Raw genomic sequence first — 15,328 nt, forward strand, 5'->3', positions numbered from 1 at the left:
AGAAAGAAGGTGTCGACTTCAACGATGTGTTTTCTCCTGTTGTGAAGCATAGGTCAATTCGAATATTGCTTGCCATGGTGGCACAATTTGACCTTGAACTGGAACAAATGGATGTGAAGACTGCGTTCTTGTATGGTGATCTAAATGAAACAATCCTGATGAGGCAACCTGAAGGGTATGTCGAAAAGGGGAAGGAAGATTATGTGTGCAACTTAAAGAGATCTTTATATGGACTGAAACAATCTCCTCGACAGTGGAATAGGAGATTTGACAAGTTCATGGCACGCATAAGTTTCATTAGAATTCAGTTCGACCACTGCGTTTACTTCAGATTTCTTCCTGGTAATTCATTTGTTATTTTGTTGCTTTATGTGGATGATATTGTCACAGCAAGCAACAATATCGAAGATGTGATGAGGGTGAAGGCTGAACTCAATAAGGAGTTCGATATGAAGGATCTGGGAGCTGCTTCCAGGATTCTTGGAATTGACATTCGAAGAGATAGAAAAAATTCGAAGTTATGCTTATCTCAAGAGGCATATCTACGAAAGATTCTCGAAAGGTTTGGTATGTCGAATTTGAAGCCAGTTGTGACTCCAACAAACCCTCAATTCAAGCTGAGTATTGATCAGTGTCCCAGTACTGATGTCGAAAGAGCCTATACGAATAGCATCCCATATGCTAATATAGTTGGTTCTTTGATGTATGCTATGGTTTGTACTAGACCCGACATAGCATATGCAGTAAGACTTGTAAGCAGGTACATGGCAAATCCTGGAAAGGCTCACTGGCAAGCATTGAAGTGGATTTTAAGGTACATAAATGGGTCTCTAAACAGAGTCCTAATTTATGGTGGAGCCTTGGGTTAAGATAGTAAAGCAACAATTGAAGGATATGTCGACTCTGATTATGCAGGTAGTATGGATTCTAGAAAGTCTATTTCTGGATATGTTTTCACCATGTTTGGCACAACAATTAGTTGGAAAGCAACAGTTCAGAAGGTTATTGCTCTATCAACCACTGAAGCGGAGTATATTGCTCTAACTGAAGCTGTGAAAGAAGCATTGTGGCTTGAAGGTTTTGCTAAGGAGCTGAAACTTCAAGGTAAAGGTATCACTGTTAAATGTGATAGTCAAAGTGCAATACATTTGTCGAAGAACTCAGCCTATCATGAGGGAACTAAGCACATTGATGTGAGGCTGCATTTCGTCAGAGGAGTAATCGAGCGTGGAGAAGTCCAAGTGCTGAAGGTTTCGACAGATCACACTGCTGCTGATATGTTCACCAAGTCATTGCCGAGTTGCAAGTTTTTCCACTGTAAGCAGTTGATAAAGCTGCATGAAGATAGCTAGTTTGTTCCCTTGATGTTGTAGAGTTAGGTCCAAGGTGGAGATTTGTGAGATATTGGATCGAACTCTAGTATGGTTGAAGGGTAGCTTCTTGGTTCGACAGGATTAAGCATGAAGTCGAAAGTTGTTCACATGCTTGTGTCAGAGATGCTAGGGTTGCTAGCATGTTAAATTAGGTTTAGTGTTTAAACCCTAATTTGTTAAGTTAGCTTGCTTATTAAGCTGTGTAATGGGCCATGTGGAAAAAGCCCATTAGTTAGTATGTTAGGTTTTATTATAAATAGCATACTAGTCTCTCATCATTGCTAAGCTGCAAATCCTAATTTAGGGTGAGAGAGGTTATTTGTTATTCTTGTAAACTTGTAATCTTGTTTTAAGAGAAAGTAAAAGAATAACAGTTACAACCAATTCTTGTGTTCTTCTTATCTTCCCTAATTCCCTATTATATTTTGTTCTTGACATTGTTTTTCACAACAAATTGGTGCGGTGAGCATGAAGAAGATGTCTTCAACAAAGTATGAGATTGAAAAGTTCACCGGAGTGAATGATTTCGGTCTGTGGCGCTTGAAGATGGAAGCCCTACTGGTTCAACAGGGTTGCTTGGAAGTGTTGAAGGGAGAGGCAGCCATGAATGCAGAATTGACGGCAGCGGAGAAGACGAATATGATCGAGAAAGCACACAGTGCAATTTTGTTGAGCCTTGGTGATAAGGTTCTCCGGCAGGTATCAAAGGAGACGACGACATTAGGGTTATGGGTAAAACTTGAAAGTTTGTATATGACCAAATCGCTGGTAAATCGACTCTACCTGAAACAAGCTTTGTATTCATTCAAGATGATTGAAAATATTGATGTGAAGATCGATGATGAAGATCAAGCGCTGTTACTACTGTGTTCTTTGCCTCGATCACATGCTCACTTCAAAGAAACTCTCTTGTATGGAAGGGAGTCCCTGACGTTTGAAGAAGTTCAATCAGCCTTGTATTCTAAGGACTTGAACGAACGAAAAGAGCATAAACCTTCGACTGTTGGTGAAGGTTTGGCCGTTAAAGGATAATTCTTGCGAAAGGATGGTAAGTTCGACAAGAAGAAGGGAAAAAGTCAGTCGAAGTCTTATAGTGGCGAAGCATCTGGTATTTGATGCTATCATTGTAAGAAGGAGGGTCACACGAGAAAGGTGTGCCCTGAACGCCTGAAAGATCATGGGGGTAAGGATAATGGCAATGCAGCCATTGTTCAAGATGATTTTAAATCATCTGATGTTCTAGTGGTTTCAAGCAGTGACTCGAGAAGAGAGTGAATTATGGATTCAGGTTGCACTTGGCACATGACTCCAAACAAAGACTTGTTCGAGGAATTATGTGATCAAGATGGTGGATCAATATTGCTGGGAAACAACAAGGCTTGCAAAATTGCAGGTGTTGGATCTGTGAGATTCAAACTCCATGATGAGTCAATAAGGTTGTTGACTGAAGTCAGGTATGTTCCTGATTTGAAGAGAAATCTACTTTCTCTTGGTGAATTCGACAAGAAAGGATATGTTTTTCAAGGAGAGAAAAGTATCTTAAGAGTCATGAAGGGGTCGAAGGAAGTCTTGGGAGGCGTGGAGAAACAAGGCTTGTATACCCTTGAGGCTGAAGTTGTAAGTGGTTCGACAAATGTTGCATCCACGAAACCTTTGTCGAAGACAGAAATCTGGCACATGAGATTGGGCCATGTCAGTGAGAGGGGCCTGGTCGAATTAGGGAAACAAAATCTGCTTGGTGGAAACAAAGTCGAGAAGCTGAGATTTTGTGAACCCTGTGTACTTGGAAAATCTTGCAGAGTGAAGTTCAACAAAGGCAAACAACGAACACATGGATCCCTTGATTACATCCATGCTGATCTTTGGGGGTCTGCAAGGTGTCCATCACATTCAGGAGCAAGGTATTTTCTATCCATAGTTGATGATTATTCCAGGAAGTTATGGGTATTCATACAGAAGACTAAGGATGAAACTTTTGAGAATTTCAAAAGTTGGAAGACTCTGGTAGAAAATCAGACTGGCAGGAAGGTCAAGAGGTTGAGAACCGACAATGGCCTTGAATTTTGCAATGAGGCATTTGATAGTTTTTGTGCGGCCTCTGGTATTGCAAGGCATAGAACTACTTCAGGTACTCCACAACAAAATGATTTGGCTGAAAGGTTTAATCGTACTATTTTGGAGAGAGTCAGATGCATGTTGACTAGTGCGGGGTTAAAGAAGGTGTTATAGGCTGAGGCTGTTTTGACAGCAACATATCTGATAAATAGATGTCCTTCGACAATGTTAGATATGAAGACACCTGAAGAAGTTTGGTCGGGACATCCACCAGATCTCGACAAACTGAGAGTATTTGGCTGTGTAGCCTATGCTCACATTAGGCAAGACAAGGTTGAACCTAGAGCTCTGAAATGCATGTTCATGGGATACCCTAAAGGAGTTAAAGCTTATAGGCTATGGTGCCTAGAGCCAGGTCACAGGAGGTGTATCACCAGTTGAGATGTAGTTTTCAATGAAGCTGAAATGGCTTTTAAGAAAACTGATGATGCTGGTAAAAATGTAGAAACATCTGACGAAGAGCTGGAACAGGTAGATATTCCTGTTGAGGTGGAACAAGCTGATGCTGAATTGCATATTCCAGATGAAGTCGAAGAAGAAGCAGAAGATGCTGAGGAAGTTGAGGAAACTGCCGATGACTACCTATTATCGTGAGATAGGTCGAGAAGAGTCATCAAGCCACCTCAGAGACTTGGGTATGCAAATCTTATAGCTTATGCCTTAATCTCTACAAGTGAGGTTCTAGACGAAGAACCTAGAGACTATAAGGAAGTTACGAGGAGTCGAAATAAGATTGAATGGATGAAGGCCATGGATGATAAGATGAAATCTATTCATGATAATCATACTTAGGAACTCATCAAGAAACCTGTTGGGGAAAGGTTAGTCAGCTGTAAATGGATTTTCAAAGTTAAGGAAGGAATTCAAGGAGTGACGTCGAAAAGATAAGAGGCAAGGTTAGTTGCAAGGGGTTTCACTCAGAAAGAAGGTGTCGACTTCAACGATGTGTTTTCTCCTGTTGTGAAGCATAGGTCAATTCGAATATTGCTTGCCATGGTGGCACAATTTGACCTTGAACTGGAACAAATGGATGTGAAGACTGCGTTCTTGTATGGTGATCTAAATGAAACAATCCTGATGAGGCAACCTGAAGGGTATGTCGAAAAGGGGAAGGAAGATTATGTGTGCAACTTAAAGAGATCTATATATGGACTGAAACAATCTCCTCGACAGTGGAATAGGAGATTTGAAAAGTTCATGGCACGCATAAGTTTCATTAGAATTCAGTTCGACCACTGCGTTTACTTCAGATTTCTTCCTGGTAATTCATTTGTTATTTTGTTGCTTTATGTGGATGATATTGTCATAGCAAGCAACAATATCGAAGATGTGATGAGGGTGAAGGCTGAACTCAATAAGGAGTTCGATATGAAGGATCTGGGAGCTGCTTCCAGGATTCTTGGAATTGACAGTCGAAGAGATAGAAAAAATTCGAAGTTATGCTTATCTCAAGAGGCATATCTACGAAAGATTCTCGAAAGGTTTGGTATGTCGAATTTGAAGCCAGTTGTGACTCCAACAAACCCTCAATTCAAGCTGAGTATTGATCAGTGTCCCAGTACTGATGTCGAAAGAGCCTATACGAATAGCATCCCATATGCTAATAGAGTTGGTTCTTTGATGTATGCTATGGTTTGTACTAGACCCGACATAGCATATGCAGTAAGACTTGTAAGCAGGTACATGGCAAATCCTGGAAAGGCTCATGGCAAGCATTGAAGTGGATTTTAAGGTACATAAACGGGTCTCTAAACAGAGTCCTAATTTATGGTGGAGCCTTGGGTTAAGATAGTAAAGCAACAATTGAAGGATATGTCGACTCTGATTATGCAGGTTGTATGGATTCTAGAAAGTCTATTTCTGGATATGTTTTCACCATGTTTGGCACAACAATTAGTTGGAAAGCAACACTTTAGAAGGTTATTGCTCTATCAACCACTGAAGCGGAGTATATTGCTCTAACTGAAGCTGTGAAAGAAGCATTGTGGCTTGAAGGTTTTGCTAAGGAGCTGAAACTTCAAGGTAAAGGTATCACTGTTAAATGTGATAGTCAAAGTGCAATACATTTGTCGAAGAACTCAGCCTATCATGAGGGAACTAAGCACATTGATGTGAGGCTGCATTTCGTCAGAGGAGTAATCGAGCGTGGAGAAGTCCAAGTGCTGAAGGTTTCGACAAATCACACTGCTGCTGATATGATCACCAAGTCATTGCCGAGTTGCAAGTTTTTCCACTGTAAGCAGTTGATAAAGCTGCATGAAGATAGCTAGTCTGTTCCCTTGATGTTGTAGAGTTAGGTCCAAGGTGGAGATTTGTGAGATATTGGATCGAACTCTAGTATGGTTGAAGGGTAGCTTCTTGGTTCGACAGGATTAAGCATGAAGTCGAAAGTTGTTCACATGCTTGTGTCAGAGATGCTAGGGTTGCTAGCATGTTAAATTAGGTTTAGTGTTTAAACCCTAATTTGTTAAGTTAGCTTGCTTATTAAGCTGTGTAATGGGCCATGTGGAAAAAGCCCATTAGTTAGTATGTTAGGTTTTATTATAAATAGCATACTAGTCTCTCATCATTGCTAAGCTGCAAATCCTAATTTAGGGTGAGAGAGGTTATTTGTTATTCTTGTAAACTTGTAATCTTGTTTTAAGAGAAAGTAAAAGAATAACAGTTATAACCAATTCTTGTGTTCTTCTTATCTTCCCTAATTCCCTATTATATTTTGTTCTTGACATTGTTTTTCACAACAAATTGGTGTGGTGAGCATGAAGAAGATGTCTTCAACAAAGTATGAGATTGAAAAGTTCACCGGAGTGAATGATTTCGGTCTGTGGCGCTTGAAGATGGAAGCCCTACTGGTTCAATAGGGTTGCTTGGAAGTGTTGAAGGGAGAGGCAGCCATGAATGTAGAATTGACGGCAGCGGAGAAGACGAATATGATCGAGAAAGCACACAGTGCAATTTTGTTGAGCCTTGGTGATAAGGTTCTCCGGCAGGTATCAAAGGAGACGACGACATTAGGGTTATGGGTAAAACTTGAAAGTTTGTATATGACCAAATCGCTGGTAAATCGACTCTACCTGAAACAAGCTTTGTATTCATTCAAGATGATTGAAAATATTGATGTGAAGATCGATGATGAAGATCAAGCGCTGTTACTACTGTGTTCTTTGCCTCGATCACATGCTCACTTCAAAGAAACTCTCTTGTATGGAAGGGAGTCCCTGACATTTGAAGAAGTTCAATCAGCCTTGTATTCTAAGGACTTGAACGAACGAAAAGAGCATAAACCTTCGACTGTTGGTGAAGGTTTGGCCGTTAAAGGATAATTCTTGCGAAAGGATGGTAAGTTCGACAAGAAGAAGGGAAAAAGTCAGTCGAAGTCTTATAGTGGCGAAGCATCTGGTATTCGATGATATCATTGTAAGAAGGAGGGTCACACGAGAAAGGTGTGCCCTGAACGCCTGAAAGATCATGGGGGTAAGGATAATGGCAATGCAGCCATTGTTCAAGATGATTTTAAATCATCTGATGTTCTAGTGGTTTCAAGCAGTGACTCGAGAAGAGAGTGGATTATGGATTCAGGTTGCACTTGGCACATGACTCCAAACAAAGACTTGTTCGAGGAATTATATGATCAAGATGGTGGATCAATATTGCTGGGAAACAACAAGGCTTGCAAAATTGCAGGTGTTGGATCTGTGAGATTCAAACTCCATGATGAGTCAATAAGGTTGTTGACTGAAGTCAGGTATGTTCCTGATTTGAAGAGAAATCTACTTTCTCTTGGTGAATTCGACAAGAAAGGATATGTTTTTCAAGGAGAGAAAAGTATCTTAAGAGTCATGAAGGGGTCGAAGGAAGTCTTGAGAGAGAAACAAGGCTTTTATACCCTTGAGGCTGAAGTTGTAAGTGGTTCGACAAATGTTGCATCCACGAAACCTTTGTCGAAGACAGAAATCTGGCACATGAGATTGGGCCATGTCAGTGAGAGGGGCCTGGTCGAATTAGGGAAACAAAATCTGCTTGGTGGAAACAAAGTCGAGAAGCTGAGATTTTGTGAACCCTGTGTACTTGGAAAATCTTGCAGAGTGAAGTTCAACAAAGGCAAACAACGAACACATGGATCCCTTGATTACATCCATGCTGATCTTTGGGGGTCTGCAAGGTGTCCATCACATTCAAGAGCAAGGTATTTTCTATCCATAGTTGATGATTATTCCAGGAAGTTATGGGTATTCATACAGAAGACTAAGGATGAAACTTTTGAGAATTTCAAAAGTTGGAAGACTCTGGTAGAAAATCAGACTGGCAGGAAGGTCAAGAGGTTGAGAACCGACAATGGCCTTGAATTTTGCAATGAGGCATTTGATAGTTTTTGTGCGGCCTCTGGTATTGCAAGGCATAGAACTACTTCAGGTACTCCACAGAAAAATGATTTGGCTGAAAGGTTTAATCGTACTATTTTGGAGAGAGTCAGATGCATGTTGACTAGTGCGGGGTTAAAGAAGGTGTTATGGGCTGAGGCTGTTTCGACAGCAACATATCTGATAAATAGATGTCCTTCGACAACGTTAGATATGAAGACACCTGAAGAAGTTTGGTCGGGACATCCACCAGATCTCGACAAACTGAGAGTATTTGGCTGTGTAGCCTATGCTCACATTAGGCAAGACAAGGTTGAACCTAGAGCTCTGAAATGCATGTTCATGGGATACCCTAAAGGAGTTAAAGCTTATAGGCTATGGTGCCTAGAGCCAGGTCACAGGAGGTGTATCACCAGTTGAGATGTAGTTTTCAATGAAGCTGAAATGGCTTTTAAGAAAACTGATGATGCTGGTAAAAATGCAGGAACATCTGACGAAGAGCTGGAACAGGTAGATATTCCTGTTGAGGTGGAACAAGTTGATGCTGAATTGCATATTCCAGATGAAGTCGAAGAAGAAGCAGAAGATGCTGAGGAAGTTAAGGAAACTTCCGATGACTACCTATTATCGTGAGATAGGTCGAGAAGAGTCATCAAGCCACCTCAGAGACTTGGGTATGCAAATCTTATAGCTTATGCCTTAATCTCTACAAGTGAGGTTCTAGACGAAGAACCTAGAGACTATAAGGAAGTTACGAGGAGTCGAAATAAGATTGAATGGATGAAGGCCATGGATGATAAGATGAAATCTATTCATGATAATCATACTTAGGAACTCATCAAGAAACCTGTTGGGGAAAGGTTAGTCAGCTGTAAATGGATTTTCAAAGTTAAGGAAGGAATTCAAGGAGTGACGTCGAAAAGATAAGAGGCAAGGTTAGTTGCAAGGGGTTTCACTCAGAAAGAAGGTGTCGACTTCAACGATGTGTTTTCTCCTGTTGTGAAGCATAGGTCAATTCGAATATTGCTTGCCATGGTGGCACAATTTGACCTTGAACTGGAACAAATGGATGTGAAGACTGCGTTCTTGTATGGTGATCTAAATGAAACAATCCTGATGAGGCAACCTGAAGGGTATGTCGAAAAGGGGAAGGAAGATTATGTGTGCAACTTAAAGAGATCTTTATATGGACTGAAACAATCTCCTCGACAGTGGAATAGGAGATTTGACAAGTTCATGGCACGCATAAGTTTCATTAGAATTCAGTTCGACCACTGCGTTTACTTCAGATTTCTTCCTGGTAATTCATTTGTTATTTTGTTGCTTTATGTGGATGATATTGTCACAGCAAGCAACAATATCGAAGATGTGATGAGGGTGAAGGCTGAACTCAATAAGGAGTTCGATATGAAGGATCTGGGAGCTGCTTCCAAGATTCTTGGAATTGACATTCGAAGAGATAGAAAAAATTCGAAGTTATGCTTATCTCAAGAGGCATATCTACGAAAGATTCTCGAAAGGTTTGGTATGTCGAATTTGAAGCCAGTTGTGACTCCAACAAACCCTCAATTCAAGCTGAGTATTGATCAGTGTCCCAGTACTGATGTCGAAAGAGCCTATACGAATAGCATCCCATATGCTAATATAGTTGGTTCTTTGATGTATGCTATGGTTTGTACTAGACCCGACATAGCATATGCAGTAAGACTTGTAAGCAGGTACATGGCAAATCCTGGAAAGGCTCACTGGCAAGCATTGAAGTGGATTTTAAGGTACATAAATGGGTCTCTAAACAGAGTCCTAATTTATGGTGGAGCCTTGGGTTAAGATAGTAAAGCAACAATTGAAGGATATGTCGACTCTGATTATGCAGGTTGTATGGATTCTAGAAAGTCTATTTCTGGATATGTTTTCACCATGTTTGGCACAACAATTAGTTGGAAAGCAACACTTCAGAAGGTTATTGCTCTATCAACCACTGAAGCGGAGTATATTGCTCTAACTGAAGCTGTGAAAGAAGCATTGTGGCTTGAAGGTTTTGCTAAGGAGCTGAAACTTCAAGGTAAAGGTATCACTGTTAAATGTGATAGTCAAAGTGCAATACATTTGTCGAAGAACTCAGCCTATCATGAGGGAACTAAGCACATTGATGTGAGGCTGCATTTCGTCAGAGGAGTAATCGAGCGTGGAGAAGTCCAAGTGCTGAAGGTTTCGACAGATCACACTGCTGCTGATATGATCACCAAGTCATTGCCGAGTTGCAAGTTTTTCCACTGTAAGCAGTTGATAAAGCTGCATGAAGATAGCTAGTTTGTTCCCTTGATGTTGTAGAGTTAGGTCCAAGGTGGAGATTTGTGAGATATTGGATCGAACTCTAGTATGGTTGAAGGGTAGCTTCTTGGTTCGACAGGATTAAGCATGAAGTCGAAAGTTGTTCACATGCTTGTGTCAGAGATGCTAGGGTTGCTAGCATGTTAAATTAGGTTTAGTGTTTAAACCCTAATTTGTTAAGTTAGCTTGCTTATTAAGCTGTGTAATGGGCCATGTGGAAAAAGCCCGTTAGTTAGTATGTTAGGTTTTATTATAAATAGCATACTAGTCTCTCATCATTGCTAAGCTGCAAATCCTAATTTAGGGTGAGAGAGGTTATTTGTTATTCTTGTAAACTTGTAATCTTGTTTTAAGAGAAAGTAAAAGAATAACAGTTATAACCAATTCTTGTGTTCTTCTTATCTTCCCTAATTCCCTATTATATTTTGTTCTTGACATCGTTTTTCACAACAAATTGGTGCGGTGAGCATGAAGAAGATGTCTTCAACAAAGTATGAGATTGAAAAGTTCACCGGAGTGAATGATTTCGGTTTGTGGCGCTTGAAGATGGAAGCCCTACTGGTTCAACAGGGTTGCTTGGAAGTGTTGAAGGGAGAGGCAGCCATGAATGCAGAATTGAAGGCAGCGGAGAAGACGAATATGATCGAGAAAGCACACAGTGCAATTTTGTTGAGCCTTGGTGATAAGGTTCTCCGGCAGGTATCAAAGGAGACGACGACATTAGGGTTATGGGTAAAACTTGAAAGTTTGTATATGACCAAATCGCTGGTAAATCGACTCTACCTGAAACAAGCTTTGTATTCATTCAAGATGATTGAAAATATTGATGTGAAGATCGATGATGAAGATCAAGCGCTGTTACTACTGTGTTCTTTGCCTCGATCACATGCTCACTTCAAAGAAACTCTCTTGTATGGAAGGGAGTCCCTGACGTTTGAAGAAGTTCAATCAGCCTTGTATTCTAAGGACTTGAACGAACGAAAAGAGCATAAACCTTCGACTGTTGGTGAAGGTTTGGCCGTTAAAGGATAATTCTTGCGAAAGGATGGTAAGTTCGACAAGAAGAAGGGAAAAAGTCAGTCGAAGTCTTATAGTGGCGAAGCATCTGGTATTCGATGATATCATTGTAAGAAGGAGGGTCACACGAGAAAGGTGTGCCCTGAACGCCTGAAAGATCATGGGGGTAAGGATAATGGCAATGCAGCCATTGTTCAAGATGATTTTAAATCATCTGATGTTCTAGTGGTTTCAAGCAGTGACTCGAGAAGAGAGTGGATTATGGATTCAGCTTGCACTTGGCACATGACTCCAAACAAAGACTTGTTCGAGGAATTATGTGATCAAGATGGTGGATCAATATTGCTGGGAAACAACAAGGCTTGCAAAATTGCAGGTGTTGGATCTGTGAGATTCAAACTCCATGATGAGTCAATAAGGTTGTTGACTGAAGTCAGGTATGTTCCTGATTTGAAGAGAAATCTACTTTCTCTTGGTGAATTCGACAAGAAAGGATATGTTTTTCAAGGAGAGAAAAGTATCTTAAGAGTCATGAAGGGGTCGAAGGAAGTCTTGAGAGAGAAACAAGGCTTGTATACCCTTGAGGCTGAAGTTGTAAGTGGTTCGACAAATGTTGCATCCACGAAACCTTTGTCGAAGACAGAAATCTGGCACATGAGATTGGGCCATGTCAGTGAGAGGGGCCTGGTCGAATTAGGGAAACAAAATCTGCTTGGTGGAAACAAAGTCGAGAAGCTGAGATTTTGTGAACCCTGTGTACTTGGAAAATCTTGCAGAGTGAAGTTCAACAAAGGCAAACAACGAACACATGGATCCCTTGATTACATCCATGCTGATATTTGGGGGTCTGCAAGGTGTCCATCACATTCAGGAGCAAGGTATTTTCTATCCATAGTTGATGATTATTCCAGGAAGTTATGGGTATTCATACAGAAGACTAAGGATGAAACTTTTGAGAATTTCAAAAGTTGGAAGACTCTGGTAGAAAATCAGACTGGCAGGAAGGTCAAGAGGTTGAGAACCGACAATGGCCTTGAATTTTGCAATGAGGCATTTGATAGTTTTTGTGCGGCCTCTGGTATTGCAAGGCATAGAACTACTTCAGGTACTCCACAGCAAAATGATTTGGCTGAAAGGTTTAATCGTACTATTTTGGAGAGAGTCAGATGCATGTTGACTAGTGCGGGGTTAAAGAAGGTGTTATGGGCTGAGGCTGTTTCGACAGCAACATATCTGATAAATAGATGTCCTTCGACAACGTTAGATATGAAGACACCTGAAGAAGTTTGGTCGGGACATCCACCAGATCTCGATAAACTGAGAGTATTTGGCTGTGTAGCCTATGCTCACATTAGGCAAGACAAGGTTGAACCTAGAGCTCTGAAATGCATGTTCATGGGATACCCTAAAGGAGTTAAAGCTTATAGGCTATGGTGCCTAGAGCCAGGTCACAGGAGGTGTATCACTAGTTGAGATGTAGTTTTCAATGAAGCTGAAATGGCTTTTAAGAAAACTGATGATGCTGGTAAAAATGCAGAAACATCTGACGAAGAGCTGGAACAGGTAGATATTCCTGTTGAGGTGGAACAAGTTGATGCTGAATTGCATATTCCAGATGAAGTCGAAGAAGAAGCAGAAGATGCTGAGGAAGTTAAGGAAACTTCCGATGACTACGTATTATCGTGAGATAGGTCGAGAAGAGTCATCAAGCCACCTCAGAGACTTGGGTATGCAAATCTTATAGCTTATGCCTTAATCTCTACAAGTGAGGTTCTAGACGAAGAACCTAGAGACTATAAGGAAGTTACGAGGAGTCGAAATAAGATTGAATGGATGAAGGCCATGGATGATAAGATGAAATCTATTCATGATAATCATACTTAGGAACTCATCAAGAAACCTGTTGGGGAAAGGTTAGTCAGCTGTAAATGGATTTTCAAAGTTAAGGAAGGAATTCAAGGAGTGACGTCGAAAAGATAAGAGGCAAGGTTAGTTGCAAGGGGTTTCACTCAGAAAGAAGGTGTCGACTTCAACGATGTGTTTTCTCCTGTTGTGAAGCATAGGTCAATTCGAATATTGCTTGCTATGGTGGCACAATTTGACCTTGAACTGGAACAAATGGATGTGAAGACTGCGTTCTTGTATGGTGATCTAAATGAAACAATCCTGATGAGGCAACCTGAAGGGTATGTCGAAAAGGGGAAGGAAGATTATGTGTGCAACTTAAAGAGATCTTTATATGGACTGAAACAATCTCCTCGACAGTGGAATAGGAGATTCGACAAGTTCATGGCACGCATAAGTTTCATTAGAATTCAGTTCGACCACTGCGTTTACTTCAGATTTCTTCCTGGTAATTCATTTGTTAATTTGTTGCTTTATGTGGATGCTATTGTCATAGCAAGCAACAATATCGAAGATGTGATGAGGGTGAAGGCTGAACTCAATAAGGAGTTCGATATGAAGGATCTGGGAGCTGCTTCCAGGATTCTTGGAATTGACATTCGAAGAGATAGAAAAAATTCGAAGTTATCCTTATCTCAAGAGGCATATCTACGAAAGATTCTCGAAAGGTTTGGTATGTCGAATTTGAAGCCAGTTGTGACTCAAACAAACCCTCAATTCAAGCTGAGTATTGATCAGTGTCCCAGTACTGATGTCGAAAGAGCCTATACGAATAGCATCCCATATGCTAATATAGTTGGTTCTTTGATGTATGCTATGGTTTGTACTAGACCCGACATAGCATATGCAGTAAGACTTGTAAGCAGGTACATGGCAAATCCTGGAAAGGCTCACTGGCAAGCATTGAAGTGGATTTTAAGGTACATAAATGGGTCTCTAAACAGAGTCCTAATTTATGGTGGAGCCTTGGGTTAAGATAGTAAAGCAACAATTGAAGGATATGTCGACTCTGATTATGCAGGTTGTATGGATTCTAGAAAGTCTATTTCTGGATATGTTTTCACCATGTTTGGCACAACAATTAGTTGGAAAGCAACACTTCAGAAGGTTATTGCTCTATCAACCACTGAAGCGGAGTATATTGCTCTAACTGAAGCTGTGAAAGAAGCATTGTGGCTTGAAGGTTTTGCTAAGGAGCTGAAACTTCAAGGTAAAGGTATCACTGTTAAATGTGATAGTCAAAGTGCAATACATTTGTCGAAGAACTCAGCCTATCATGAGGGAACTAAGCACATTGATGTGAGGCTGCATTTCGTCAGAGGAGTAATCGAGCGTGGAGAAGTCCAAGTGCTGAAGGTTTCGACAGATCACACTGCTGCTGATATGATCACCAAGTCATTGCCGAGTTGCAAGTTTTTCCACTGTAAGCAGTTGATAAAGCTGCATGAAGATAGCTAGTTTGTTCCCTTGATGTTGTAGAGTTAGGTCCAAGGTGGAGATTTGTGAGATATTGGATCGAACTCTAGTATGGTTGAAGGGTAGCTTCTTGGTTCGACAGGATTAAGCATGAAGTCGAAAGTTGTTCACATGCTTGTGTCAGAGATGCTAGGGTTGCTAGCATGTTAAATTAGGTTTAGTGTTTAAACCCTAATTTGTTAAGTTAGCTTGCTTATTAAGCTGTGTAATGGGCCATGTGGAAAAAGCCCATTAGTTAGTATGTTAGGTTTTATTATAAATAGCATACTAGTCTCTCATCATTGCTAAGCTGCAAATCCTAATTTAGGGTGAGAGAGGTTATTTGTTATTCTTGTAAACTTGTAATCTTGTTTTAAGAGAAAGTAAAAGAATAACAGTTATAACCAATTCTTGTGTTCTTCTTATCTTCCCTAATTCCCTATTATATTTTGTTCTTGACATCGTTTTTCACAACAAATTGGTGCGGTGAGCATGAAGAAGATGTCTTCAACAAAGTATGAGATTGAAAAGTTCACCGGAGTGAATGATTTCAGTTTGTGGCGCTTGAAGATGGAAGCCCTACTGGTTCAACAGGGTTGCTTGGAAGTGTTGAAGGGAGAGGCAGCCATGAATGCAGAATTGAAGGCAGCGGAGAAGACGAATATGATCGAGAAAGCACACAGTGCAATTTTGTTGAGCCTTGGTGATAAGGTTCTCCGGCAGGTATCAAAGGAGACGACGACATTAGGGTTATGGGTAAAACTTGAAAGT

This window comes from Vicia villosa, linkage group LG2 (genome assembly GCF_029867415.1).
Source record: "Vicia villosa cultivar HV-30 ecotype Madison, WI linkage group LG2, Vvil1.0, whole genome shotgun sequence".
In the NCBI taxonomy this organism is placed as follows: domain Eukaryota; kingdom Viridiplantae; phylum Streptophyta; class Magnoliopsida; order Fabales; family Fabaceae; genus Vicia; species Vicia villosa.